General features: G+C 45.9%; 1 long non-coding RNA gene across 1 annotated transcript; it reads left to right on the top strand.

The window, feature by feature from the left end:
- Positions 1–21711: 21711 nt before the first annotated feature.
- Positions 21712–25865, top strand: LOC127920274 (uncharacterized). Its single transcript, XR_008105558.1, has 4 exons — positions 21712–21855; positions 21908–22298; positions 25470–25629; positions 25736–25865. It is a non-coding gene; the product is annotated as an uncharacterized LOC127920274 (long non-coding RNA).
- The last annotated feature ends 672 nt before the right edge of the window (positions 25866–26537 follow it).

The raw sequence follows: 26537 nt of genomic DNA, 5'->3' as shown, positions 1-26537 counted from the left end.
GTTGTGTCTGACTGTATCCTAGTTAGGTGGTGTATTGGTCATGTCTGACTGTATCCTAGTTAGGTGGTGGATTGGTCATGTCTGACTGTATCCTAGTTAGGTGGTGTATTGGTCACGCCAGTCTGTATCCTAGTTGTGTCTGACTGTATCCCAGTTAGGTGGTGTTGGTCATGTCTGACTGTATCCTAGTTGTGTCTGACTGTATCCTAGTTGTGTCTGACTGTATCCTAGTTAGGTGGTGTTGGTCATGTCTGACTGTATCCTAGTTGTGTCTGACTGTATCCTAGTTGTGTCTGACTGTATCCTAGTTAGGTGGTGTGTTGGTCACGTCTGACTGTATCCTAGTTAGGTGGTGTGTTGGTCACGTCTGACTGTATCCTAGTTAGGTGGTGTTGGTCACGTCTGACTGTATCCTAGTTAGGTGGTGTGTTGGTCACGTCTGACTGTATCCTAGTTAGGTGGTGTGTTGGTCACGTCTGACTGTATCCTAGTTAGGTGGTGTATTGGTCACGTCTGACTGTATCCTAGTTGTGTCTGACTGTATCCTAGTTAGGTGGTGTTGGTCACGTCTGACTGTATCCTAGTTAGGTGGTGTGTTGGTCACGTCTGACTGTATCCTAGTTAGGTGGTGTGTTGGTCACGTCTGACTGTATCCTAGTTCTGTCTGACTGTATCCTAGTTAGGTGGTGTATTGGTCACGTCTGACTGTATCCTAGTTAGGTGGTGTGTTGGTCACGTCTGACTGTATCCTAGTTAGGTGGTGTGTTGGTCACGTCAGTCTGTATCCTCGTTGTGTCTGACTGTATCCTAGTTAGTTGGTGTGTTGGTCACGTCTGACTGTATCCTAGTCGTGTCTGACTGTATCCTAGTTAGGTGGTGTTGGTCACGTCTGACTGTATCCTAGTTAGGTGGTGTATTGGTCACGTCTGACTGTATCCGAGTTAGGTGGTGTATTGGTCATGTCTGACTGTATCCTAGTTAGGTGGTGTATTGGTCATGTCTGACTGTATCCTAGTTAGGTGGTGTGTTGGTCACGTCAGTCTGTATCCTCGTTGTGTCTGACTGTATCCTAGTTAGTTGGTGTGTTGGTCACGTCTGACTGTATCCTAGTTGTGTCTGACTGTATCCTAGTTAGTTGTGTTGGTCATGTCTGACTGTATCCTAGTTAGGTGGTGTATTGGTCATGTCTGACTGTATCCTAGTTAGGTGGTGTGTTGGTCACGTCTCTGTATCCTAGTTGTGTCTGACTGTATCCGAGTTAGGTGGTGTATTGGTCATGTCTGACTGTATCCTAGTTAGGTGGTGTATTGGTCACGTCTGACTGTATCCTAGTTGTGTCTGACTGTATCCTAGTTGTGTCTGACTGTATCCTAGTTGTGTCTGACTGTATCCTAGTTAGGTGGTGTTGGTCATGTCAGTCTGTATCCTAGTTGTGTCTGACTGTATCCTAGTTAGTTGGTGTGTTGGTCACGTCTGACTGTATCCTAGTTGTGTCTGACTGTATCCTAGTTAGGTGGTGTATTGGTCACGTCTGACTGTATCCTAGTTAAGTGGTGTATTGGTCATGTCTGACTGTATCCTAGTTAGGTGGTGTGTTGGTCACGTCAGTCTGTATCCTCGTTGTGTCTGACTGTATCCTAGTTAGTTGGTGTGTTGGTCACGTCTGACTGTATCCTAGTTGTGTCTGACTGTATCCTAGTTAGGTGGTGTATTGGTCACGTCTGACTGTATCCTAGTTGTGTCTGACTGTATCCTAGTTGTGTCTGACTGTATCCTAGTTAGGTGGTGTATTGGTCACGTCTGACTGTATCCTAGTTAGGTGGTGTATTGGTCACGTCTGACTGTATTCTAGTTAGGTGGTGTATTGGTCACGTCTGACTGTATCCTAGTTAGGTGGTGTATTGGTCACGTCTGACTGTATTCTAGTTAGGTGGTGTATTGGTCACGTCTGACTGTATCCTAGTTAGGTGGTGTGTTGGTCACGTCTGACTGTATCCTAGTTGTGTCTGACTGTATCCTAGTTAGGTGGTGTATTGGTCATGTCTGACTGTATCCTAGTTGTGTCTGACTGTATCCTAGTTGTGTCTGACTGTATCCTAGTTAGGTGGTGTGTTGGTCACGTCTGACTGTATCCTAGTTAGGTGGTGTGTTGGTCACGTCTGACTGTATCCTAGTTAGGTGGTGTGTTGGTCACGTCTGACTGTATCCTAGTTAGGTGGTGTATTGGTCACGTCTGACTGTATCCTAGTTAGGTGGTGTATTGGTCATGTCTGACTGTATCCTAGTTAGGTGGTGTGTTGGTCACGTCTGCCTGTATCCTAGTTAGGTGGTGTATTGGTCACGTCTGACTGTATCCTAGTTAGGTGGTGTGTTGGTCACGTCTGACTGTATCCTAGTTCTGTCTGACTGTATCCTAGTTAGGTGGTGTACTGGTCACGTCTGACTGTATCCTAGTTAGGTGGTGTGTTGGTCACGTCTGACTGTATCCTAGTTAGGTGGTGTGTTGGTCACGTCAGTCTGTATCCTCGTTGTGTCTGACTGTATCCTAGTTAGTTGGTGTGTTGGTCACGTCTGACTGTATCCTAGTCGTGTCTGACTGTATCCTAGTTAGGTGGTGTTGGTCACGTCTGACTGTATCCTAGTTAGGTGGTGTATTGGTCATGTCTGACTGTATCCTAGTTAGGTGGTGTGTTGGTCACGTCAGTCTGTATCCTAGTTGTGTCTGACTGTATCCGAGTTAGGTGGTGTATTGGTCATGTCTGACTGTATCCTAGTTAGGTGGTGTATTGGTCACGTCTGACTGTATCCTAGTTGTGTCTGACTGTATCCTAGTTGTGTCTGACTGTATCCTAGTTGTGTCTGACTGTATCCTAGTTAGGTGGTGTTGGTCATGTCAGTCTGTATCCTAGTTGTGTCTGACTGTATCCTAGTTAGTTGGTGTGTTGGTCACGTCTGACTGTATCCTAGTTGTGTCTGACTGTATCCTAGTTAGGTGGTGTATTGGTCACGTCTGACTGTATCCTAGTTAAGTGGTGTATTGGTCATGTCTGACTGTATCCTAGTTAGATGGTGTGTTGGTCACGTCAGTCTGTATCCTCGTTGTGTCTGACTGTATCCTAGTTAGTTGGTGTGTTGGTCACGTCTGACTGTATCCTAGTTGTGTCTGACTGTATCCTAGTTAGGTGGTGTATTGGTCACGTCTGACTGTATCCTAGTTGTGTCTGACTGTATCCTAGTTGTGTCTGACTGTATCCTAGTTAGGTGGTGTTGGTCACGTCTGACTGTATCCTAGTTAGGTGGTGTATTGGTCACGTCTGACTGTATCCTAGTTAGGTGGTGTATTGGTCACGTCTGACTGTATCCTAGTTAGGTGGTGTATTGGTCACGTCTGACTGTATCCTAGTTAGGTGGTGTATTGGTCACGTCTGACTGTATCCTAGTTAGGTGGTGTATTGGTCACGTCTGACTGTATCCTAGTTGTGTCTGACTGTATCCTAGTTAGGTGGTGTTGGTCACGTCTGACTGTATCCTAGTTAGGTGGTGTGTTGGTCACGTCTGACTGTATCCTAGTTAGGTGGTGTGTTGGTCACGTCTGACTGTATCCTAGTTAGGTGGTGTATTGGTCACGTCTGACTGTATCCTAGTTAGGTGGTGTGTTGGTCACGTCTGACTGTATTCTAGTTAGGTGGTGTGTTGGTCACGTCTGACTGTATCCTAGTTAGGTGGTGTATTGGTCACGTCTGACTGTATCCTAGTTAGGTGGTGTATTGGTCATGTCTGACTGTATCCTAGTTAGGTGGTGTGTTGGTCACGTCTGACTGTATTCTAGTTAGGTGGTGTATTGGTCACGTCTGACTGTATCCTAGTTAGGTGGTGTATTGGTCATGTCTGACTGTATCCTAGTTAGATGGTGTGTTGGTCACGTCAGTCTGTATCCTCGTTGTGTCTGACTGTATCCTAGTTAGTTGGTGTGTTGGTCACGCCTGACTGTATCCTAGTTGTGTCTGACTGTATCCTAGTTAGGTGGTGTATTGGTCACGTCTGACTGTATCCTAGTTAGGTGGTGTGTTGGTCACGTCTGACTGTATCCTAGTTCTGTCTGACTGTATCCTAGTTAGGTGGTGTGTTGGTCACGTCTGACTGTATCCTAGTTAGGTGGTGTGTTGGTCACGTCTGACTGTATCCTAGTTAGGTGGTGTATTGGTCACGTCTGACTGTATCCTAGTTCTGTCTGACTGTATCCTAGTTAGGTGGTGTGTTGGTCACGTCAGTCTGTATCCTAGTTGTGTCTGACTGTATCCTAGTTAGGTGGTGTGTTGGTCACGTCTGACTGTATCCTAGTTAGGTGGTGTATTGGTCACGTCTGACTGTATCCTAGTTCTGTCTGACTGTATCCTAGTTAGGTGGTGTGTTGGTCACGTCTGACTGTATCCTAGTTAGGTGGTGTATTGGTCACGTCTGACTGTATCCTAGTTAGGTGGTGTATTGGTCACGTCTGACTGTATCCTAGTTAGGTGGTGTATTGGTCACGTCTGACTGTATCCTAGTTAGGTGGTGTGTTGGTCACGTCTGACTGTATCCTAGTTGTGTCTGACTGTATCCTAGTTAGGTGGTGTGTTGGTCACGTCTGACTGTATCCTAGTTGTGTCTGACTGTATCCTAGTTAGGTGGTGTATTGGTCACGTCTGACTGTATCCTAGTACTGTATCCTAGTTAGGTGGTGTATTGGTCATGTCTGACTGTATCCTAGTTAGGTGGTGTATTGGTCACGTCTGACTGTATCCTAGTTAGGTGGTGTATTGTCACGTCTGACTGTATCCTAGTTAGGTGGTGTATTGGTCACGTCTGACTGTATCCTAGTTAGGTGGTGTTAGGTTGGGTCACGTCTGACTGTATCCTAGTTGTGTCTGACTGTATCCTAGTTAGGTGGTGTGTCTGACTGTATCCTAGTTAGGTGGTGTGGTCACGTCTGACTGTATCCTAGTTAGGTGGTGTCTCACGTCTGACTGTATCCTAGTTGTGTCTGACTGTATCCTAGTTAGGTGGTGTGTTGGTCACGCCTGTACTGTATGTATCCTAGTTAGGTGGTGTATTGGTCACGTCTGACTGTATCCTAGTTAGGTGGTGTGTTGGTCACGTCTGACTGTATCCTAGTTAGGTGGTGTATTGGTCACGTCTGACTGTATCCTAGTTAGGTGGTGTGTTGGTCACGCCTGTATCCTAGTTAGGTGGTGTATTGGTCACGTCTGACTGTATCCTAGTTAGGTGGTGTCTGACTGTATCCTAGTTAGGTGGTGTATTGGTCACGTCTGACTGTATCCTAGTTAGGTGGTGTGGTTGGTCACGTCTGACTGTATCCTAGTTAGGACTGTATCCTAGGTGGTGTTGGTCACGTCTGACTGTATCCTAGTTAGGTGGTGTGGTGTTGGTCACGTCTGACTGTATCCTAGTTAGGTGGTGTGTTGGTCACGTCTGACTGTATCCTAGTTAGGTGGTGTATTGGTCACGTCTGACTGTATCCCTAGTTGTGTCTGACTGTATCCTAGTTGGTGTGACTGTATCCTAGTGGTGGTATCATGTCTGACTTAGTTAGTGGTGTGTTGGTCACGTCTGACTGTATCCTAGTTGACTGTATCCTAGTTAGGTGGTGTTTGGTCACGTCTGACTGTATCCTAGTTAGGTGGTGTGTTTTGGTCACTGACTGTCTGACTGTATCCTAGTTAGGTGGTGTGTTGGTCACGACTGTATCTGACTGTATCCTAGTTAGGTGGTGTCTGACTGTATCCTCGGTCACGTCTGACTGTATCCTAGTTAGGTGGTGTGTTGGTCACGTGACTGTATCCTAGTTGTGTCTGACTGTATCCTAGTTAGGTGGTGTATTGGTCACGTCTGACTGTATCCTAGTTAGGTGGTGTATTGGTCACGTCTGACTGTATCCTAGTTAGGTGGTGTGTTGGTCACGTCCGACTGTATCCTACTGTCTGACTGTATCCTAGTTAGGTGGTGTATTGGTCACGTCTGACTGTATCCTAGTTAGGTGGTGTGGTCACGTCTGACTGTATCCTAGTTAGGTGGTGTGTTGGTCACGTCTGACTGTATCCTAGTTAGGTGGTGTGTTGGTCACGTCTGACTGTATCCTAGTTAGGTGGTGTCACGTCTGACTGTATCCTAGTTAGGTGGTGTGTTGGTCAAGTCTGACTGTATCCTAGTTAGGTCACGTCTGACTGTATCTGTTAGGTGGTGTACTGGTCACGTCTGACTGTATCCTAGTTAGGTGGTGTGTTGGTCACGTCCTGACTGTATCCTAGTGTGTCTGACTGTATCCTAGTTAGGTGGTGTGTTGGTCACGTCTGTCTGTATCCTAGTTGTGTCTGACTGTATCCTAGTTAGGTGGTGTGTCACGTCTGACTGTATCCTAGTTAGGTGGTGTGTTGGTCACTGACTGTATCCTAGTTGTGTCTGACTGTATCCTAGTTAGGTGGTGTGTTGGTCATGTCTGACTGTATCCTAGTTAGGTGGTGTATTGGTCAGTTGTCTGACTGTATCCTAGTTGTGTCTGACTGTATCCTAGTTAGGTGGTGTATTGGTCACGTCTGACTGTATCCTGTTATGGTGTATTGGTCACGTCTGACTGTATCCTAGTTAGGTGGTTGTGTCTGACTGTATCCTAGTTAGGTGGTGTTTGGTCACGTCTGACTGTATCCTAGTTAGGTGGTGTATTGGTCACGTGACTGTATCCTAGTTAGGTGGTGTATTGGTCACGCCTGACTGTATCCTAGTTGTGTCTGACTGTATCCTAGTTAGGTGGTGTACGTCTGACTGTATCCTAGTTAGGTGGTGTATTGGTCCGTGACTGTATCCTAGTTAGGTGGTGTGTATTGGTCACGTCTGACTGTATCCTAGTTAGGTGGTGTATTGGTCACGTCTGACTGTATCCTAGTTAGGTGGTGTGTTGGTCACGTCTGACTGTATCCTAGTTAGGTGGTGTATTGGTCACGTCTGACTGTATCCTAGTTGTGTCTGACTGGTGGTGTGTATTGGTCACGTCTGACTGTATCCTAGTTAGTGTCTGACTGTATCCTAGTTAGGTGGTGTATTGGTCACGTCTGACTGTATCCTAGTTAGGTGGTGTATTGGTCACGTCTGACTGTATCCTAGTTGTGTCTGACTGTATCCTAGTTAGGTGGTGTGTTGGTCACGTGTATCCTAGTTAGGTGGTGTATTGGTCGTCTGACTGTATCCTAGTTGTGTCTGACTGTGTCCTAGTTAGGTGGTGTATTGGTCACGTCTGACTGTATCCTAGTTAGGTGGTGTATTGGTCACGTCTGACTGTATCCTAGTTAGGTGGTGTATTGGTCACGTCTGACTGTATCCTAGTTAGGTGGTGTGTTGGTCACGTCTGACTGTATCCTAGTTAGGTGGTGTATTGGTCACGTCTGACTGTATCCTAGTTAGGTGGTGGTGTATTGGTCACTGTCTGACTGTATCCTAGTTAGGTGGTGTATTGGTCACGTCTGACTGTATCCTAGTTAGGTGACTGTATTTAGGTGGTGTATTGGTCACGTCTGACTGACTGTATCCTGAGTTAGGTGGTGTATTGGTCATGTCTGACTGTATCCTAGTTAGGTGGTGTGTTGGTCATGTCTGACTGTATCCTAGTTAGGTGGTGTATTGGTCATGTCTGACTGTATCCTAGTTAGGTGGTGTCTGACTGTATCCTAGTTAGGTGGTGTATTGGTCACGTCTGACTGTATCCTAGTTAGGTGGTGTATTGGTCACGTCTGACTGTATCCTAGTTAGGTAGGTGGTGTATTGGTCACGTCTGACTGTATCCTAGTTAGGTGTGTGTGACTGTCACGTCTGACTGTATCCTAGTTAGGTGGTGTATTGGTCACGTCTGACTGTATCCTAGTTAGGTGTGTATTGGTCACGTCTGACTGTATCCTAGTTAGGTGGTGTATTGGTCACGTCTGACTGTATCCTAGTTAGGTGGTGTGTTGGTCACGTCTGACTGTATCCTAGTTCTGTCTGACTGTATCCTAGTTAGGTGGTGTTGGTCATGTCTGACTGTATCCTAGTTGTGTCTGACTGTATCCTAGTTGTGTCTGACTGTATCCTAGTTAGGTGGTGTGTTGGTCACGTCTGACTGTATCCTAGTTAGGTGGTGTGTTGGTCACGTCTGACTGTATCCTAGTTAGGTGGTGTGTTGGTCACGTCTGACTGTATCCTAGTTAGGTGGTGTATTGGTCACGTCTGACTGTATCCTAGTTAGGTGGTGTATTGGTCATGTCTGACTGTATCCTAGTTAGGTGGTGTGTTGGTCACGTCTGCCTGTATCCTAGTTAGGTGGTGTATTGGTCACGTCTGACTGTATCCTAGTTAGGTGGTGTGTTGGTCACGTCTGACTGTATCCTAGTTCTGTCTGACTGTATCCTAGTTAGGTGGTGTACTGGTCACGTCTGACTGTATCCTAGTTAGGTGGTGTGTTGGTCACGTCTGACTGTATCCTAGTTAGGTGGTGTGTTGGTCACGTCAGTCTGTATCCTCGTTGTGTCTGACTGTATCCTAGTTAGTTGGTGTGTTGGTCACGTCTGACTGTATCCTAGTCGTGTCTGACTGTATCCTAGTTAGGTGGTGTTTGGTCACGTCTGACTGTATCCTAGTTAGGTGGTGTATTGGTCATGTCTGACTGTATCCTAGTTAGGTGGTGTGTTGGTCACGTCAGTCTGTATCCTAGTTGTGTCTGACTGTATCGGAGTTAGGTGGTGTATTGGTCATGTCTGACTGTATCCTAGTTAGGTGGTGTATTGGTCACGTCTGACTGTATCCTAGTTGTGTCTGACTGTATCCTAGTTGTGTCTGACTGTATCCTAGTTGTGTCTGACTGTATCCTAGTTAGGTGGTGTTGGTCATGTCAGTCTGTATCCTAGTTGTGTCTGACTGTATCCTAGTTAGTTGGTGTGTTGGTCACGTCTGACTGTATCCTAGTTGTGTCTGACTGTATCCTAGTTAGGTGGTGTATTGGTCACGTCTGACTGTATCCTAGTTAAGTGGTGTATTGGTCATGTCTGACTGTATCCTAGTTAGATGGTGTGTTGGTCACGTCAGTCTGTATCCTCGTTGTGTCTGACTGTATCCTAGTTAGTTGGTGTGTTGGTCACGTCTGACTGTATCCTAGTTGTGTCTGACTGTATCCTAGTTAGGTGGTGTATTGGTCACGTCTGACTGTATCCTAGTTGTGTCTGGCTGTATCCTAGTTGTGTCTGACTGTATCCTAGTTAGGTGGTGTATTGGTCACGTCTGACTGTATCCTAGTTAGGTGGTGTATTGGTCACGTCTGACTGTATCCTAGTTAGGTGGTGTATTGGTCACGTCTGACTGTATTCTAGTTAGGTGGTGTATTGGTCACGTCTGACTGTATTCTAGTTAGGTGGTGTGTTGGTCACGTCTGACTGTATTCTAGTTAGGTGGTGTATTGGTCACGTCTGACTGTATTCTAGTTAGGTGGTGTATTGGTCACGTCTGACTGTATTCTAGTTAGGTGGTGTATTGGTCACGTCTGACTGTATCCTAGTTAGGTGGTGTGTTGGTCACGTCTGACTGTATTCTAGTTAGGTGGTGTATTGGTCACGTCTGACTGTATTCTAGTTAGGTGGTGTATTGGTCACGTCTGACTGTATCCTAGTTAGGTGGTGTGTTGGTCAAGTCTGACTGTATCCTAGTTCTGTCTGACTGTATCCTAGTTAGGTGGTGTACTGGTCACGTCTGACTGTATCCTAGTTAGGTGGTGTGTTGGTCACGTCTGACTGTATCCTAGTTAGGTGGTGTGTTGGTCACGTCAGTCAGTCAGTCTGTATCCTCGTTGTGTCTGACTGTATCCTAGTTAGTTGGTGTGTTGGTCACGTCTGACTGTATCCTAGTCGTGTCTGACTGTATCCTAGTTAGGTGGTGTTGGTCACGTCTGACTGTATCCTAGTTAGGTGGTGTATTGGTCACGTCTGACTGTATCCTAGTTAGGTGGTGTGTTGGTCACGTCTGACTGTATCCTAGTTAGGTGGTGTATTGGTCACGTCTGACTGTATCCTAGTTCTGTCTGACTGTATCCTAGTTAGGTGGTGTATTGGTCACGTCTGACTGTATCCTAGTTAGGTGGTGTGTTGGTCACGTCTGACTGTATCCTAGTTCTGTCTGACTGTATCCTAGTTAGGTGGTGTGTTGGTCACGTCTGACTGTATCCTAGTTAGGTGGTGTATTGGTCACGTCTGACTGTATCCTAGTTAGGTGGTGTGTTGGTCACGTCAGTCAGTCAGTCTGTATCCTCGTTGTGTCTGACTGTATCCTAGTTAGTTGGTGTGTTGGTCACGTCTGACTGTATCCTAGTCGTGTCTGACTGTATCCTAGTTAGGTGGTGTTGGTCACGTCTGACTGTATCCTAGTTAGGTGGTGTATTGGTCATGTCTGACTGTATCCTAGTTAGGTGGTGTGTTGGTCACGTCAGTCTGTATCCTAGTTGTGTCTGACTGTATCGGAGTTAGGTGGTGTATTGGTCATGTCTGACTGTATCCTAGTTAGGTGGTGTATTGGTCACGTCTGACTGTATCCTAGTTGTGTCTGACTGTATCCTAGTTGTGTCTGACTGTATCCTAGTTGTGTCTGACTGTATCCTAGTTAGGTGGTGTTGGTCATGTCAGTCTGTATCCTAGTTAGGTGGTGTATTGGTCACGTCTGACTGTATCCTAGTTAGGTGGTGTATTGGTCACGTCTGACTGTATCCTAGTTAGGTGGTGTGTTGGTCACGTCTGACTGTATCCTAGTTAGGTGGTGTATTGGTCACGTCTGACTGTATCCTAGTTGTGTCTGACTGTATCCTAGTTAGGTGGTGTATTGGTCACGTCTGACTGTATCCTAGTTAGGTGGTGTATTGGTCACGTCTGACTGTATCCTAGTTGTGTCTGACTGTATCCTAGTTAGGTGGTGTATTGGTCACGTCTGACTGTATCCTAGTTGTGTCTGACTGTGTCCTAGTTAGGTGGTGTATTGGTCACGTCTGACTGTATCCTAGTTAGGTGGTGTATTGGTCACGTCTGACTGTATCCTAGTTAGGTGGTGTGTTGGTCACGTCCGACTGTATACTAGTTGTGTCTGACTGTATCCTAGTTAGGTGGTGTGTTGGTCACGTCTGACTGTATCCTAGTTGTGTCTGACTGTATCCTAGTTAGGTGGTGTATTGGTCACGTCTGACTGTATCCTAGTTAGGTGGTGTATTGGTCACGTCTGACTGTATCCTAGTTAGGTGGTGTGTTGGTCACGTCTGACTGTATCCTAGTTAGGTGGTGTGTTGGTCACGTCTGACTGTATCCTAGTTAGGTGGTGTATTGGTCACGTCTGACTGTATCCTAGTTAGGTGGTGTGTTGGTCAAGTCTGACTGTATCCTAGTTCTGTCTGACTGTATCCTAGTTAGGTGGTGTACTGGTCACGTCTGACTGTATCCTAGTTAGGTGGTGTGTTGGTCACGTCTGACTGTATCCTAGTCGTGTCTGACTATATCCTAGTTAGGTGGTGTGTTGGTCACGTCTGACTGTATCCTAGTTAGGTGGTGTATTGGTCACGTCTGACTGTATCCTAGTTGTGTCTGACTGTATCCTAGTTGTGTCTGACTGTATCCTAGTTGTGTCTGACTGTATCCTAGTTAGGTGGTGTTGGTCATGTCTGACTGTATCCTAGTTAGGTGGTGTGTTGGTCACGTCAGTCTGTATCCTAGTTGTGTCTGACTGTATCCTAGTTAGGTGGTGTATTGGTCACGTCTGACTGTATCCTAGTTGTGTCTGACTGTATCCTAGTTAGGTTGTGTTGGTCATGTCTGACTGTATCCTAGTTAGGTGGTGTATTGGTCATGTCTGACTGTATCCTAGTTAGGTGGTGTGTTGGTCACGTCAGTCTGTATCCTCGTTGTGTCTGACTGTATCCTAGTTAGTTGGTGTATTGGTCACGTCTGACTGTATCCTAGTTGTGTCTGACTGTATCCTAGTTAGGTGGTGTATTGGTCACGTCTGACTGTATCCTAGTTGTGTCTGACTGTATCCTAGTTAGGTGGTGTATTGGTCACGTCTGACTGTATCCTAGTTAGGTGGTGTATTGGTCACGTCTGACTGTATCCTAGTTAGGTGGTGTGTTGGTCACGTCTGACTGTATCCTAGTTGTGTCTGACTGTGTCCTAGTTAGGTGGTGTATTGGTCACGTCTGACTGTATCCTAGTTAGGTGGTGTATTGGTCACGTCTGACTGTATCCTAGTTGTGTCTGACTGTGTCCTAGTTAGGTGGTGTATTGGTCACGTCTGACTGTATCCTAGTTAGGTGGTGTATTGGTCATGTCTGACTGTATCCTAGTTGTGTCTGACTGTATCCTAGTTAGGTGGTGTATTGGTCACGTCTGACTGTATCCTAGTTGTGTCTGACTGTGTCCTAGTTAGGTGGTGTATTGGTCACGTCTGACTGTATCCTAGTTAGGTGGTGTATTGGTCACGTCTGACTGTATCCTAGTTAGGTGGTGTGTTGGTCACGTCTGACTGTATCCTAGTTAGGTGGTGTATTGGTCATGTCTGACTGTATCCTAGTCAGGTGGTGTGTTGGTCATGTCTGACTGTATCCTAGTTAGGTGGTGTATTGGTCACGTCTGACTGTATCCTAGTTAGGTGGTGTATTGGTCACGTCTGACTGTATCCTAGTTAGGTGGTGTATTGGTCATGTCTGACTGTATCCTAGTTAGGTGGTGTGTTGGTCATGTCTGACTTTATCCTAGTTAGGTGGTGTGTTGGTCACGTCTGACTGTATCCTAGTTGTGTCTGACTGTATCCTAGTTAGGTGGTGTATTGGTCACGTCTGACTGTATCCTAGTTAGGTGGTGTATTGGTCACGTCTGACTGTATCCTAGTTAGGTGGTGTATTGGTCACGTCTGACTGTATCCTAGTTAGGTGGTGTATTGGTCACGTCTGACTGTATCCTAGTTAGGTGGTGTATTGGTCACGTCTGACTGTATCCTAGTTAGGTGGTGTGTTGGTCACGTCTGACTGTATCCTAGTTGTGTCTGACTGTATCCTAGTTAGGTGGTGTTGGTCATGTCTGACTGTATCCTAGTTGTGTCTGACTGTATCCTAGTTGTGTCTGACTGTATCCTAGTTAGGTGGTGTGTTGGTCACGTCTGACTGTATCCTAGTTAGGTGGTGTGTTGGTCACGTCTGACTGTATCCTAGTTAGGTGGTGTGTTGGTCACGTCTGACTGTATCCTAGTTAGGTGGTGTATTGGTCACGTCTGACTGTATCCTAGTTAGGTGGTGTATTGGTCATGTCTGACTGTATCCTAGTTAGGTGGTGTGTTGGTCACGTCTGCCTGTATCCTAGTTAGGTGGTGTATTGGTCACGTCTGACTGTATCCTAGTTAGGTGGTGTGTTGGTCACGTCTGACTGTATCCTAGTTCTGTCTGACTGTATCCTAGTTAGGTGGTGTACTGGTCACGTCTGACTGTATCCTAGTTAGGTGGTGTGTTGGTCACGTCTGACTGTATCCTAGTTAGGTGGTGTGTTGGTCACGTCAGTCTGTATCCTCGTTGTGTCTGACTGTATCCTAGTTAGGTGGTGTGTTGGTCACGTCTGACTGTATCCTAGTCGTGTCTGACTGTATCCTAGTTAGGTGGTGTTGGTCACGTCTGACTGTATCCTAGTTAGGTGGTGTATTGGTCATGTCTGACTGTATCCTAGTTAGGTGGTGTGTTGGTCACGTCAGTCTGTATCCTAGTTGTGTCTGACTGTATCGGAGTTAGGTGGTGTATTGGTCATGTCTGACTGTATCCTAGTTAGGTGGTGTATTGGTCACGTCTGACTGTATCCTAGTTGTGTCTGACTGTATCCTAGTTGTGTCTGACTGTATCCTAGTTGTGTCTGACTGTATCCTAGTTAGGTGGTGTTGGTCATGTCAGTCTGTATCCTAGTTGTGTCTGACTGTATCCTAGTTAGTTGGTGTGTTGGTCACGTCTGACTGTATCCTAGTTGTGTCTGACTGTATCCTAGTTAGGTGGTGTATTGGTCACGTCTGACTGTATCCTAGTTAAGTGGTGTATTGGTCATGTCTGACTGTATCCTAGTTAGATGGTGTGTTGGTCACGTCAGTCTGTATCCTCGTTGTGTCTGACTGTATCCTAGTTAGTTGGTGTGTTGGTCACGTCTGACTGTATCCTAGTTGTGTCTGACTGTATCCTAGTTAGGTGGTGTATTGGTCACGTCTGACTGTATCCTAGTTGTGTCTGGCTGTATCCTAGTTGTGTCTGACTGTATCCTAGTTAGGTGGTGTATTGGTCACGTCTGACTGTATCCTAGTTAGGTGGTGTATTGGTCACGTCTGACTGTATCCTAGTTAGGTGGTGTATTGGTCACGTCTGACTGTATTCTAGTTAGGTGGTGTATTGGTCACGTCTGACTGTATTCTAGTTAGGTGGTGTGTTGGTCACGTCTGACTGTATTCTAGTTAGGTGGTGTATTGGTCACGTCTGACTGTATTCTAGTTAGGTGGTGTATTGGTCACGTCTGACTGTATTCTAGTTAGGTGGTGTATTGGTCACGTCTGACTGTATCCTAGTTAGGTGGTGTGTTGGTCACGTCTGACTGTATCCTAGTTAGGTGGTGTGTTGGTCACGTCTGACTGTATCCTAGTTAGGTGGTGTATTGGTCACGTCTGACTGTATCCTAGTTAGGTGGTGTGTTGGTCAAGTCTGACTGTATCCTAGTTCTGTCTGACTGTATCCTAGTTAGGTGGTGTACTGGTCACGTCTGACTGTATCCTAGTTAGGTGGTGTGTTGGTCACGTCTGACTGTATCCTAGTTAGGTGGTGTGTTGGTCACGTCAGTCAGTCAGTCTGTATCCTCGTTGTGTCTGACTGTATCCTAGTTAGTTGGTGTGTTGGTCACGTCTGACTGTATCCTAGTCGTGTCTGACTGTATCCTAGTTAGGTGGTGTTGGTCACGTCTGACTGTATCCTAGTTAGGTGGTGTATTGGTCACGTCTGACTGTATCCTAGTTAGGTGGTGTGTTGGTCACGTCTGACTGTATCCTAGTTAGGTGGTGTATTGGTCACGTCTGACTGTATCCTAGTTGTGTCTGACTGTATCCTAGTTAGGTGGTGTATTGGTCACGTCTGACTGTATCCTAGTTAGGTGGTGTGTTGGTCACGTCTGACTGTATCCTAGTTCTGTCTGACTGTATCCTAGTTAGGTGGTGTGTTGGTCACGTCTGACTGTATCCTAGTTAGGTGGTGTATTGGTCACGTCTGACTGTATCCTAGTTAGGTGGTGTGTTGGTCACGTCAGTCAGTCAGTCTGTATCCTCGTTGTGTCTGACTGTATCCTAGTTAGTTGGTGTGTTGGTCACGTCTGACTGTATCCTAGTCGTGTCTGACTGTATCCTAGTTAGGTGGTGTTGGTCACGTCTGACTGTATCCTAGTTAGGTGGTGTATTGGTCATGTCTGACTGTATCCTAGTTAGGTGGTGTGTTGGTCACGTCAGTCTGTATCCTAGTTGTGTCTGACTGTATCGGAGTTAGGTGGTGTATTGGTCATGTCTGACTGTATCCTAGTTAGGTGGTGTATTGGTCACGTCTGACTGTATCCTAGTTGTGTCTGACTGTATCCTAGTTGTGTCTGACTGTATCCTAGTTGTGTCTGACTGTATCCTAGTTAGGTGGTGTTGGTCATGTCAGTCTGTATCCTAGTTAGGTGGTGTATTGGTCACGTCTGACTGTATCCTAGTTAGGTGGTGTATTGGTCACGTCTGACTGTATCCTAGTTAGGTGGTGTGTTGGTCACGTCTGACTGTATCCTAGTTAGGTGGTGTATTGGTCACGTCTGACTGTATCCTAGTTGTGTCTGACTGTGTCCTAGTTAGGTGGTGTATTGGTCACGTCTGACTGTATCCTAGTTAGGTGGTGTATTGGTCACGTCTGACTGTATCCTAGTTGTGTCTGACTGTATCCTAGTTAGGTGGTGTATTGGTCACGTCTGACTGTATCCTAGTTGTGTCTGACTGTGTCCTAGTTAGGTGGTGTATTGGTCACGTCTGACTGTATCCTAGTTAGGTGGTGTATTGGTCACGTCTGACTGTATCCTAGTTAGGTGGTGTGTTGGTCACGTCCGACTGTATACTAGTTGTGTCTGACTGTATCCTAGTTAGGTGGTGTGTTGGTCACGTCTGACTGTATCCTAGTTGTGTCTGACTGTATCCTAGTTAGGTGGTGTATTGGTCACGTCTGACTGTATCCTAGTTAGGTGGTGTATTGGTCACGTCTGACTGTATCCTAGTTAGGTGGTGTGTTGGTCACGTCTGACTGTATCCTAGTTAGGTGGTGTGTTGGTCACGTCTGACTGTATCCTAGTTAGGTGGTGTATTGGTCACGTCTGACTGTATCCTAGTTAGGTGGTGTGTTGGTCAAGTCTGACTGTATCCTAGTTCTGTCTGACTGTATCCTAGTTAGGTGGTGTACTGGTCACGTCTGACTGTATCCTAGTTAGGTGGTGTGTTGGTCACGTCTGACTGTATCCTAGTTGTGTCTGACTATATCCTAGTTAGGTGGTGTGTTGGTCACGTCTGACTGTATCCTAGTTAGGTGGTGTATTGGTCACGTCTGACTGTATCCTAGTTGTGTCTGACTGTATCCTAGTTGTGTCTGACTGTATCCTAGTTGTGTCTGACTGTATCCTAGTTAGGTGGTGTTGGTCATGTCTGACTGTATCCTAGTTAGGTGGTGTGTTGGTCACGTCAGTCTGTATCCTAGTTGTGTCTGACTGTATCCTAGTTAGGTGGTGTATTGGTCACGTCTGACTGTATCCTAGTTGTGTCTGACTGTATCCTAGTTAGGTTGTGTTGGTCATGTCTGACTGTATCCTAGTTAGGTGGTGTATTGGTCATGTCTGACTGTATCCTAGTTAGGTGGTGTGTTGGTCACGTCAGTCTGTATCCTCGTTGTGTCTGACTGTATCCTAGTTAGTTGGTGTGTTGGTCACGTCTGACTGTATCCTAGTTGTGTCTGACTGTATCCTAGTTAGGTGGTGTATTGGTCACGTCTGACTGTATCCTAGTTGTGTCTGACTGTATCCTAGTTAGGTGGTGTTGGTCACGTCTGACTGTATCCTAGTTAGGTGGTGTGTTGGTCACGTCTGACTGTATCCTAGTTAGGTGGTGTGTTGGTCACGTCTGACTGTATCCTAGTTCTGTCTGACTGTATCCTAGTTAGGTGGTGTATTGGTCACGTCTGACTGTATCCTAGTTAGGTGGTGTGTTGGTCACGTCTGACTGTATCCTAGTTCTGTCTGACTGTATCCTAGTTAGGTGGTGTGTTGGTCACGTCTGACTGTATCCTAGTTAGGTGGTGTATTGGTCACGTCTGACTGTATCCTAGTTGTGTCTGACTGTATCCTAGTTAGGTGGTGTATTGGTCACGTCTGACTGTATCCTAGTTGTGTCTGACTGTGTCCTAGTTAGGTGGTGTATTGGTCACGTCTGACTGTATCCTAGTTAGGTGGTGTATTGGTCACGTCTGACTGTATCCTAGTTAGGTGGTGTGTTGGTCACGTCCGACTGTATACTAGTTGTGTCTGACTGTATCCTAGTTAGGTGGTGTGTTGGTCACGTCTGACTGTATCCTAGTTGTGTCTGACTGTATCCTAGTTAGGTGGTGTTGGTCACGTCTGACTGTATCCTAGTTAGGTGGTGTGTTGGTCACGTCTGACTGTATCCTAGTTAGGTGGTGTGTTGGTCACGTCTGACTGTATCCTAGTTAGGTGGTGTATTGGTCACGTCTGACTGTATCCTAGTTGTGTCTGACTGTATCCTAGTTAGGTGGTGTGTTGGTCACGTCTGACTGTATCCTAGTTAGGTGGTGTATTGGTCACGTCTGACTGTATCCTAGTTAGGTGGTGTGTTGGTCACGTCTGACTGTATCCTAGTTGTGTCTGACTGTATCCTAGTTAGGTGGTGTATTGGTCATGTCTGACTGTATCCTAGTTAGGTGGTGTATTGGTCATGTCTGACTGTATCCTAGTTAGGTGGTGTGTTGGTCACGTCTGACTGTATCCTAGTTAGGTGGTGTATTGGTCACGTCTGACTGTATCCTAGTTAGGTGGTGTGTTGGTCACGTCAGTCTGTATCCTAGTTGTGTCTGACTGTATCCTAGTTAGGTGGTGTATTGGTCATGTCTGACTGTATCCTAGTTAGGTGGTGTATTGGTCACGTCTGACTGTATCCTAGTTAGGTGGTGTATTGGTCACGTCTGACTGTATCCTAGTTAGGTGGTGTGTTGGTCACGTCAGACTGTATCCTAGTTGTGTCTGACTGTATCCTAGTTAGGTGGTGTATTGGTCATGTCTGACTGTATCCTAGTTGTGTCTGACTGTATCCTAGTTAGGTGGTGTATTGGTCATGTCTGACTGTATCCTAGTTAGGTGGTGTGTTGGTCACGTCAGTCTGTATCCTAGTTGTGTCTGACTGTATCCTAGTTAGGTGGTGTGTTGGTCACGTCTGACTGTATCCTAGTTAGGTGGTGTATTGGTCACGTCTGACTGTATCCTAGTTAGGTGGTGTGTTGGTCACGTCTGACTGTATCCTAGTTAGGTGGTGTATTGGTCACGTCTGACTGTATCCTAATTGTGTCTGACTGTGTCCTAGTTAGGTGGTGTGTTGGTCACGTCTGACTGTATCCTAGTTGTGTCTGACTGTGTCCTAGTTAGGTGGTGTATTGGTCACGTCTGACTGTATCCTAGTTAGGTGGTGTATTGGTCACGTCTGACTGTATCCTAATTGTGTCTGACTGTGTCCTAGTTAGGTGGTGTGTTGGTCACGTCTGACTGTATCCTAGTTGTGTCTGACTGTATCCTAGTTAGTTGGTGTGTTGGTCACGTCTGACTGTATCCTAGTTGTGTCTGACTGTATCCTAGTTAGGTGGTGTATTGGTCACGTCTGACTGTATCCTAGTTAGGTGGTGTATTGGTCACGTCTGACTGTATCCTAGTTAGGTGGTGTATTGGTCACGTCTGACTGTATTCTAGTTAGGTGGTGTATTGGTCACGTCTGACTGTATCCTAGTTAGGTGGTGTGTTGGTCACGTCTGACTGTATCCTAGTTGTGTCTGACTGTATCCTAGTTAGGTGGTGTATTGGTCATGTCTGACTGTATCCTAGTTGTGTCTGACTGTATCCTAGTTAGGTGGTGTATTGGTCACGTCTGACTGTATCCTAGTTAGGTGGTGTATTGGTCACGTCTGACTGTATCCTAGTTAGGTGGTGTGTTGGTCACGTCAGTCTGTATCCTAGTTGTGTCTGACTGTATCCTAGTTAGGTGGTGTGTTGGTCACGTCTGACTGTATCCTAGTTAGGTGGTGTATTGGTCACGTCTGACTGTATCCTAGTTCTGTCTGACTGTATCCTAGTTAGGTGGTGTGTTGGTCACGTCTGACTGTATCCTAGTTAGGTGGTGTATTGGTCACGTCTGACTGTATCCTAGTTAGGTGGTGTATTGGTCACGTCTGACTGTATCCTAGTTAGGTGGTGTATTGGTCATGTCTGACTGTATCCTAGTTAGGTGGTGTTGGTCATGTCTGACTGTATCCTAGTTGTGTCTGACTGTATCCTAGTTAGGTGGTGTACTGGTCACGTCTGACTGTATCCTAGTTGTGTCTGACTGTGTCCTAGTTAGGTGGTGTATTGGTCACGTCTGACTGTATCCTAGTTGTGTCTGACTGTGTCCTAGTTAGGTGGTGTATTGGTCATGTCTGACTGTATCCTAGTCAGGTGGTGTATTGGTCACGTCTGACTGTATCCTAGTTAGGTGGTGTATTGGTCATGTCTGACTGTATCCTAGTCAGGTGGTGTGTTGGTCATGTCTGACTGTATCCTAGTTAGGTGGTGTATTGGTCACGTCTGACTGTATCCTAGTTAGGTGGTGTATTGGTCACGTCTGACTGTATCCTAGTTAGGTGGTGTATTGGTCATGTCTGGCTGTATCCTAGTTAGGTGGTGTGTTGGTCATGTCTGACTGTATCCTAGTTAGGTGGTGTATTGGTCACGTCTGACTGTATCCTAGTTAGGTGGTGTATTGGTCACGTCTGACTGTATCCTAGTTAGGTGGTGTAACAGAGTGTTAGGTGGTGTAACAGAGTGTTAGGTGGTGTAACAGAGTGTTAGGTGGTGTAACAGAGTGTTAGGTGGTGTAACAGAGTGTTGGGTGGTGTAACAGAGTGTTGGGTGGTGTAACAGAGTGTTGGGTGGTGTAACAGAGTGTTGGGTGGTGTAACAGAGTGTTGGGTGGTGTAACAGAGTGTTAGGTGGTGTAACAGAGTGTTAGGTGGTGTAACAGAGTGTTAGGTGGTGTAACAGAGTGTTAGGTGGTGTAACAGAGTGTTAGGTGGTGTAACAGAGTGTTAGGTGGTGTAACAGAGTGTTGGGTGGTGTAACAGAGTGTTGGGTGGTGTAACAGAGTGTTGGGTGGTGTAACAGAGTGTTGGGTGGTGTAACAGAGTGTTGGGTGGTGTAACAGAGTGTTGGGTGGTGTAACAGAGTGTTGGGTGGTGTAACAGAGTGTTAGGTGGTGTAACAGAGTGTTAGGTGGTGTAACAGAGTGTCAGGTGGTGTAACAGAGTGTTAGGTGGTGTTACAGAGTGTGTACGTGTCGTACTGACCGAGCCGAGGCCTTAGCTTCTAGAAGGCCATACAGGCTGTGCATGTTGTAGTGAGACGAGGTCTTCTGGACAGCAGAGGCACACAGAGTCTGAGCCCTCAACAACCCTCCTAATATACCTAGAGGGAGAGAGAGAGAGAGAAATGAGAGGTGAGGTGAGAGGTGAGAGAGAGAAGTGAGAGAGGAGGTGAGAGAGAAATGAGAGAGAAATGAGAGAGAGAAGTGAGAGAAATGAGAGAGAGAAGTGAGAGAGAAATGAGAGAGAGAGTGAGAGAGAAATGAGAGAGAGAAGTGAGAGAGAAATGAGAGAGAGAAATGAGAGAAGATAGGAGAGAGAGAGGTTAGAGAAATGAGAGAGAGGTTAGAGAGAGTTGAGAGAACGAGAGAACAAGAGGAGAAAGAGAAAGAGAGCAAGATGAGAGAGGTGTGTGTGTCTCACCAGGTGTGAGGAGGGTTCTCCAGCTAGGAGGAGGACAGAGGTGAACAACATAGGAGGAGCTAGATGGCTCGTTCATGTCCTAGGCAGGAAGTGAGAGGGTCATAGGGCAAAGCCGTTCACAATATTTGACTCCAGACTGAAACAGGAACACACACACAAAGTTAGATGACAGCTCAACAACACAGGAGGAGAGACGAGATCCAGAGTCAACATCGGAGGAGAACTTTGTCGATGAACAACATAGGAGAGAGAGAGAGATGAACAACATAGGAGGAGAGAGAGATGAACAACATAGGAGGAGAGAGAGAGATGAACAACATGGAGAGAGGTGAACAACAGGAGGAGAGAGAGAGGTGAACAACATAGGAGGAGAGAGAGATGAACAACATAGGAGGAGAGAGAGAGATGAACAACATAGGAGGAGAGAGAGATGAACAACATAGGAGGAGAGAGAGAGATGAACAACATAGGAGGAGAGAGAGAGATGAACAACATAGGAGGAGAGAGAACAACATAGGAGAGAGAGATGAACAACATAGGAGAGAGAGAGAGAACAACATAGGAGGAGAGAGAGAGATGAACAACATAGGAGGAGAGAGAGATGAACAACATAGGAGGAGAGAGAGATGAACAACATAGGAGGAGAGAGAGATGAACAACATAGGAGGAGAGAGAGATGAACAACATAGGAGGAGAGAGAGGTGAACAACATAGGAGGAGAGAGAGAGATGAACAACATAGGAGGAGAGAGAGATGAACAACATAGGAGGAGAGAGAGATGAACAACATAGGAGGAGAGAGAGATGAACAACATAGGAGGAGAGAGAGATGAACAACATAGGAGGAGAGAGAGATGAACAACATAGGAGGAGAGAGAGAGATGAACAACATAGGAGGAGAGAGAGAGATGAACAACATAGGAGGAGAGAGAGATGAACAACATAGGAGGAGAGAGAGAGATGAACAACATAGGAGGAGAGAGAGAGATGAACAACATAGGAGGAGAGAGAGAGATGAACAACATAGGAGGAGAGAGAGATGAACAACATAGGAGGAGAGAGAGAGATGAACAACATAGGAGGAGAGAGAGAGGTGAACAACATAGGAGGAGAGAGAGATGAACAACATAGGAGGAGAGAGAGAGGTGAGAGGAGAGAGAGATGAACAACATAGGAGGAGAGAGAGAGATGAACAACATAGGAGGAGAGAGAACAACATAGGAGGAGAGAGAGAGAGAGAACAACATAGGAGGAGAGAGAGAGATGAACAACATAGGAGGAGAGAGAGATGAACAACATAGGAGGAGAGAGAGAGAGAACAACATAGAGGACAACATAGGAGGAGAGAGAGAGGTGAACAACATAGGAGGAGAGAGAGAGAAACAACATAGGAGGAGAACAACATAGGAGAGAGAGAGATGAACAACATAGGAGGAGAGAGAGATGAACAACATAGGAGGAGAGAGAGATGAACAACATAGGAGGAGAGAGAGATGAACAACATAGGAGGAGATGAACAACATAGGAGAGAGAGAGATGAACAACATAGGAGGAGAGAGAGAGATGAACAACATAGGAGGAGAGAGAGAGATGAACAACATAGGAGGAGAGAGAGATGAACAACATAGGAGGAGAGAGAGATGAACAACATAGGAGGAGAGAGAGATGAACAACATAGGAGGAGAGAGAGAGATGAACAACATAGGAGGAGAGAGAGATGAACAACATAGGAGGAGAGAGAGATGAACAACATAGGAGGAGAGAGAGAGATGAACAACATAGGAGGAGAGAGAGAGATGAACAACATAGGAGGAGAGAGAGATGAACAACATAGGAGGAGAGAGAGATGAACAACATAGGAGGAGAGAGAGATGAACAACATAGGAGGAGAGAGAGAGATGAACAACATAGGAGGAGAGAGAGATGAACAACATAGGAGGAGAGAGAGAGATGAACAACATAGGAGGAGAGAGAGATGAACAACATAGGAGGAGAGAGAGAGATGAACAACATAGGAGGAGAGAGAGAGATGAACAACATAGGAGGAGAGAGAGATGAACAACATAGGAGGAGAGAGAGATGAACAACATAGGAGGAGAGAGAGAGATGAACAACATAGGAGGAGAGAGAGATGAACAACATAGGAGGAGAGAGAGAGGTGAACAACATAGGAGGAGAGAGAGAGATGAACAACATAGGAGGAGAGAGGAGAGAGAGAGATGAACAACATAGGGAGAGAGATGAACAACATAGGAGGAGACAAACAACATAGGAGGAGAGAGAGAGAGATGAACAACATAGGAGGAGAGAGAGAGGTGAACAACATAGGAGGAGAGAGAGAGATGAACAACATAGGAGGAGAGAGAGAGATGAACAACATAGGAGGAGAGAGAGATGAACAACATAGGAGAGAGATGAACAACATAGGAGGAGAGAGAGATGAACAACATAGGAGGAGAGAGAGAGATGAACAACATAGGAGGAGAGAGAGAGATGAACAACATAGGAGGAGAGAGAGATGAACAACATAGGAGGAGAGAGAGAGATGAACAACATAGGAGGAGAGAGAGATGAACAACATAGGAGGAGAGAGAGAGAGATGAACAACATAGGAGGAGAGAGAGATGAACAACATAGGAGGAGAGAGATGAACAACATAGGAGGAGAGAGAGATGAACAACATAGGAGGAGAGAGATGAACAACATAGGAGGAGAAACAACATAGGAGGAGAGAGAGAGATGAACAACATAGGAGGAGAGAGAACAACATAGGAGGAGAGAGAGATGAACAACATAGGAGGAGAGAGAGATGAACAACATAGGAGGAGAGAGAGAGATGAACAACATAGGAGGAGAGAGAGATGAACAACATAGGAGGAGAGAGATGAACAACATAGGAGAGAGAGAACAACATAGGAGGAGAGAGAGAGAACAACATAGGAGGAGAGAGATGAACAACATAGGAGGAGAGAGAGAGATGAACAACATAGGAGGAGAGAGAGATGAACAACATAGGAGGAGAGAATGAACAACATAGGAGGAGAGAGAGATGAACAACATAGGAGAGAGAGAGATGAACAACATAGGAGGAGAGAGAGAACAACATGAACAACATAGGAGGAGAGAGAGATGAACAACATAGGAGGAGAGAGAGATGAACAACATAGGAGGAGAGAGAGAGAGGAACAACAACATAGGAGGAGAGAGAGAGGAGGAGAGAGAGAACAACATAGGAGGAGAGAGAGATGAACAACATAGGAGGAGAGAGATGAACAACATAGAGGAGAGAGAGATGAACAACATAGGAGGAGAGAGAGAGATGAACAACATAGGAGGAGAGAGAGATGAACAACATAGGAGGAGAGAGAGATGAACAACATAGGAGGAGAGAGAGGTGAACAACATAGGAGGAGAGAGAGATGAACAACATAGGAGGAGAGAGAGAGATGAACAACATAGGAGGAGAGAGAGAGAAACAACATAGGAGGAGAGAGAGAGATGAACAACATAGGAGGAGAGAGAGATGAACAACATAGGAGGAGAGAGAGATGAACAACATAGGAGGAGAGAGAGATGAACAACATAGGAGGAGAGAGAGATGAACAACATAGGAGGAGAGAGAGAGATGAACAACATAGGAGGAGAGAGAGATGAACAACATAGGAGGAGAGAGAGAGATGAACAACATAGGAGAGAGAGAGATGAACAACAGAGGAGAGAACAACATAGGAGGAGAGAGAGAGGTGAACAACATAGGAGGAGGAGAGAGAGATGAACAACATAGGAGGAGAGAGAGATGAACAACATAGGAGAGAGAGAGATGAACAACATAGGAGGAGAGAGAGAGATGAACAACATAGGAGGAGAGAGAGAGAGATGAACAACATAGGAGGAGAGAGAGAGATGAACAACATAGGAGGAGAGAGAGATGAACAACATAGGAGGAGAGAGAGAGATGAACAACATAGGAGGAGAGAGAGAGATGAACAACATAGGAGGAGAGAGAGATGAACAACATAGGAGGAGAGAGAGAGATGAACAACATAGGAGGAGAGAGAGATGAACAACATAGGAGGAGAGAGAGATGAACAACATAGGAGGAGAGAGAGAGATGAACAACAGGAGGAGGAGAGAGAGATGAACAACATAGGAGGAGAGAGATGAACAACATAGGAGGAGAGAGAGATGAACAACATAGGAGGAGAGAGAGATGAACAACATAGGAGGAGAGAGAGATGAACAACATAGGAGGAGAGAGAGAGAGGAGAGACAACATAGGAGAGATGAACAACATAGGAGGAGAGAGGAGGAGAGAGATGAACAACATAGGAGGAGAGAGAGAGGTGAACAACATAGGAGGAGAGAGAGATGAACAACATAGGAGGAGAGAGAGAGATGAACAACATAGGAGGAGAGAGAGAGATGAACAACATAGGAGGAGAGAGAGAGATGAACAACATAGGAGGAGAGAGAGAGGTGAACAACATAGGAGGAGAGAGAGATGAACAACATAGGAGGAGAGAGAGAGATGAACAACATAGGAGGAGAGAGAGAGATGAACAACATAGGAGGAGAGAGAGAGATGAACAACATAGGAGGAGAGAGAGATGAACAACATAGGAGGAGAGAGAGAGATGAACAACATAGGAGGAGAGAGAGATGAACAACATAGGAGGAGAGAGAGATGAACAACATAGGAGGAGAGAGAGGAGAGATGAACAACATAGGAGGAGAGAGAGAGATGAACAACATAGGAGGAGAGAGAGAGATGAACAACATAGGAGGAGAGAGAGAGATGAACAACATAGGAGGAGAGAGAGAGAGATGAACAACATAGGAGGAGATGAACAACATAGAGGAGAGAGAGGTGAACAACATAGGAGGAGAGAGAGAGATGAACAACATAGGAGGAGAGAACAACATAGGAGGAGAGAGATGAACAACATAGGAGGAGAGAGAGATGAACAACATAGGAGGAGAGAGAGAGGTGAACAACATAGGAGGAGAGAGAGGTGAACAACATAGGAGGAGAGAGAGATGAACAACATAGGAGGAGAGAGAGAGATGAACAACATAGGAGGAGAGAGAGATGAACAACATAGGAGGAGAGAGAGATGAACAACATAGGAGGAGAGAGAGATGAACAACATAGGAGGAGAGAGAGATGAACAACATAGGAGGAGAGAGAGATGAACAACATAGGAGGAGAGAGAGATGAACAACATAGGAGGAGAGAGAGATGAACAACATAGGAGGAGAGAGAGAGATGAACAACATAGGAGGAGAGAGAGAGATGAACAACATAGGAGGAGAGAGAGATGAACAACATAGGAGGAGAGAGAGAGATGAACAACATAGGAGGAGAGAGAGAGAACAACATAGGA

The sequence above is a fragment of the Oncorhynchus keta genome, unplaced genomic scaffold (assembly GCF_023373465.1).
Source record: "Oncorhynchus keta strain PuntledgeMale-10-30-2019 unplaced genomic scaffold, Oket_V2 Un_contig_18768_pilon_pilon, whole genome shotgun sequence".
Taxonomy (NCBI): Eukaryota; Metazoa; Chordata; class Actinopteri; order Salmoniformes; family Salmonidae; genus Oncorhynchus; species Oncorhynchus keta.
Note: the sequence above shows the minus strand (reverse complement) of the source record. Positions and strands in the feature narration are given on the sequence as shown.